The sequence below is a fragment of the Pteropus vampyrus genome, unplaced genomic scaffold (genome assembly GCF_000151845.1).
Source record: "Pteropus vampyrus isolate Shadow unplaced genomic scaffold, Pvam_2.0 Scaffold647, whole genome shotgun sequence".
Lineage (NCBI taxonomy): Eukaryota > Metazoa > Chordata > Mammalia > Chiroptera > Pteropodidae > Pteropus > Pteropus vampyrus.
In genome coordinates, this window is record NW_011889428.1 from 27219 (window position 1) to 31239 (window position 4021).

The 4021-nt window shown below is 56.0% G+C and overlaps 1 protein-coding gene across 1 annotated transcript in view; it reads right to left on the bottom strand.

Moving 5' to 3' along the window:
- LOC105308971 (F-box-like/WD repeat-containing protein TBL1XR1) overlaps nt 1–4021 on the bottom strand; it is a gene marked incomplete at its 3' end in the record, with an annotated part of 49641 nt that overhangs the window by 25438 nt on the left and 20182 nt on the right. The window lies entirely within an intron of this gene.

Below are 4021 nucleotides of genomic sequence, written 5' to 3' on the forward strand. Positions count from 1 at the left end.
CGTGGGCACGGCTGCCTCTTGCGGCTAAAACCCAAGCTGACTTTGCAACGCACGAAACGCCCACGCGAGGGCGCTGTTTCTCCACGAAAGCAGGTTCTCGTCCCGCCCCAGCCCGGTCCTCCCCCGGCCTCCATCCAGTCCCCGTGCATCTCCTGCCACCTGACCCCGCAGCACGTAAAAGATGTAGTTGGCTTATTTCGCAGAGAATACGGGAGCCATCGACTCGACCGTCGCCCTGAGCTCTGTCCACGGCTGCACAAAACTGTCGCTGTGAGAATGAGCTGGCACAGGACCCCACACCCCACAGGGCCCCCCGGCCCCCACTCCCTGAGGACAAAAACAAAGAAAGGCCCTTTATAAGCGACCTCAGCTTTTCCTTCCGTTTTCTCTCTCCACCTTCCTTCCCGTAGCCACTGCTGCCCACAGAACCACCCGGCCTGCGTCGACCGGCGACACAGCCCCGGGGAGGGGTCTGCCACACTATACTGTCTTATCACTCAGGTTCCCAGCAAGGGACAGACGAGAAAAACCCCAAGTCACGAGATGAAGCGGATGACCCACCCCCTGGCCCCTGCCTCCTCTTCCATCTGTGCCAAGGGCAGCAATAAAAAATATAACAACCAGCTCCCCTCACATGGCACCTACTCTTGGCCAGGCATCTCTCCAAAAACTCCGACGACATTCAAGCTCCCTAGCAGCCCTCGGCAGGCAGGCGTGCCCTCAATGTCGTCCTTCCCCTCATGGGTCCAGCCCCGAGACCTCTCCTCGGCGGGTGACCGACAGGCCCCAGTCGCTCGGCTTGTAGGTCTGGGGCTGAGCTCCAGACTCCTCAGCGGGACATCGTCCTGGCCCCCATGGACGACACCTCTCCCGGCCACCTCGATCAGGGCCCGGCGTCAGTCGCTAACGAGGGCTCCTGACAACTACGTTTCAGTGACAGCTAGGAAAACTGCAGAGACGTCGGGGTTTTGGTACATGCCTGAGTCTGTTCAAGCTGCTATAACGAAACACCACAGACTGCACGGCGTCAGTAACAGACGTTCCTTTCCTGCAGTTCTGCAGGCTGAGAAGTCCAAGGTCAAGATTCAGTGTCTGGTGAGGGCCCATTGTCCGGTCCACAGATGTGTCTCACATGACAGAAGGGGGTGATGCAGCTCTCGGGGGGTCTCTGTTATCAGGACACCAGGCCTCCCCATGAAGCTTCCTCCTTCACGACCTAACCGCCTGCCAAGAGTCCACCTCTCATGGCATCGCATCGGGGGCAAGGTTCCAACATATGAAATTTGGGGGACACGCACATTCCGTGTACGGCAGCATATTTCATTCACTCATTCACCCACTCACTTGTCCTCACACCAGCCACACGGTGGCTACTGAAAGTACACGAAACAGCAGACTCTGACCACATTGCTGCCTATGAGCAAAGCGGAACGCTGTGTTCATTACCTTAATGTCCCCAGCAGCCGCTCAGAGCTGGTGCTCACTGTTTCACACACGGGAAGGGCAGATACCAGGGAAGCTGGATAAGCCATCCGAGGCTCACACATGCGACCAAGAGCTTAACTCTAGACGATGTGATTTCAACTCTAGACGATCCAATTCCAAGATTCATTTTTGTACCCTACACTCTACGACCTACAAGCCCAGGGACCGAAATTCCTAACTCCTGGGGGTGGATGCCAACTCCATGCCCAGCAGCAGCCACGAATGCAGCTCAGGCCACCTGCAGAAAAACCGGGATGCAGACCCGCTTCTGAACCAAGGCCGGACCGTGTCCTGCGTTTCTGTCTTTACCTGGGTTCTAAAATGTCGAGTCTACAGTTTGGCCGCATAACTTCTCCTCTCTGTATGTGACGACGCTCCTCAGCTGTGGATTGTGTTTCCAGAACACGCCGATGACAACATGCACTGAAGGCTTCTTGCAAGGTAGGGGAGGGGGCAGTGAAGGTGACCTCACGGTGTGGCAGTTTGCGACGTGTGCCGAGAACAGAGCGGAACAAACTCCGGCCACCGATATGAAATGAGCACGGAACAGGAGAAAGCTGTACGGGGGCGCCATGACCTCGAACACCCGAGGTTAGAAGCTGGGTCTCCCGCTGCAGGTGACCGTAAATCGTGACTGGAAGGGGGGCATCTTCATGCTCAAAGGGGTCCTCTTCCTATTTAACTTCCGTGGGTTGTGTTTGTTTGCCTGGATGTCTGCGTGGGCTCTAAATCAATGGATTTTTTTTTTTGTCAGTCCAACTGTTTTTTAGATTTCCTGCTAGGCTTCTGGGCACAGGAAATGCCGGGAGCAGAGAGGCCCGGCGGCTTCTGTCCCTGCTCTACCACCAAGGACGCAGACACCAGGTCACTTCACCGGTGGGCCAGGCCTCCATCGCCTTTCCTGCGCCGTGACAGTAAATACCCCTCGAGGAGCTAACGGGAGAATCCGGTGTCAGAGCAGCAGGACCACGGACGCGTCTGAGTCGAGACGAGAGCACAGACTCGTGGACACGTTACTCTTGCCTGTCTCCTTGTTCACGCCGGGATGATGCTGGACGAAACCATCGCTACTTTCCAGGGCTGATGTTCAGGCGCCGTGGAAGAGCAGCATCGCCAGGCGGGCCGCTGTTTTCGGGAGCTGCCTGAGCCCCACCTACCACCGCCAGCACCCCATTCCCCCATCGGACCGCGAGGCTAACAGGCTCATCCACCCGCGGTTTGCCAGGGCGGTCTGGCTGCTGTGCCTACGTCTCCCCGGCTTTCCCGCAGCGTTCTGCCCAGCTCTTCCTACGCCCGACGGGCCATCGGCACGGACGGAGGAGACGCTCGGGGCTGGCCCAACGGAGCGTGTCAGTTTGTGAACAAGGAGGAGATTCAAGAGCTAGGCGATGACCTTGACGGAAGATCCGTGTAAGGGGAAAGCGAGGGTGTCCCCGTGTCTGCTGCTCAGCCGTTACTGAAGCCAGCGGGCGTGCAACCTGCTTGGTACGAGGCGTCTGTGATGGTGACCCTCTCGGCTGCAGGATTGCTCAAGCATGGCACACAACAGACAGATGGGACAGATCTTTTTTTATTTTTTTAATGACGCGGAGTGGTGTTTACCAGCATCCCTGGCCTCTATCTGCTGGATGCCGGTGGCTCACCTCACCTCCGCCCAGTCTCGACAACCAAACGGGTCTCCAGATGCTGCCTAACTGACCCCGCCATAGTGAAGAATCCACGATGCAGAAGAACTAACCCCGCAAAAAGACACTCGGCCACTGGTCTTCCCTACGCACATTGCTGCTTGACTCACAGACACCATGAGTGGATCTTTGTCACTGAAAAGGAAGTCACCCTCCACACGCAACTGGCCGCAGAATTCAGATGACACACAGTGAATAATCAGACAAGGTGACAATACCTCCGAGGACAGAAGAGGGTATCGTCTCGATAAACTGGGCAAGGCGTGAGGTAACAACTGTGTTTCGTAGAGATCTTTAAGACGGAAGCCCTGTCCTTTCAGAACGAAAGGTGCTACGGTCCCACGAGACAGCGTACACGCGAATCTGGCTCAGCCAACCAGGCAATAAGACCACATTTAAGACTAAGCAAGCACATGCTTTGTGCTTCCGGTCATCACGGTACCGCCAAACCACACGCCTTTCACAAACGGCCTCACAAACCATACAGCTCTCCAGCGAAGCATTCTGCCGAGTCAACGCGGACCTGGTTCACCAGCAAAACCTGTGAAACTGTAACCCATTGGCGCTCTGAGGTACCGCTCACTCGGCAGAGAAACGCACACGTATAACAGCACTCACGCAGCTGGCTGGTTGTTTTGTTTCTTCAGCTGAAAGCAGAATCTTTATGAAGTGTTCAGTGGACACGCATGCTTGGATGCTGACAGCCATTCAAAGCCAATGGGTACAAAGTATGTTTGTTTCTAATTGTCTAGATCAGCGGTAGGTGCACTGAGGCCCCAGGACAAGTCTGGCCCACTGCCTGTGTTTGTAAATAAAGTTTTATTGAAACACGGCCACACCGTGAGCTGCTA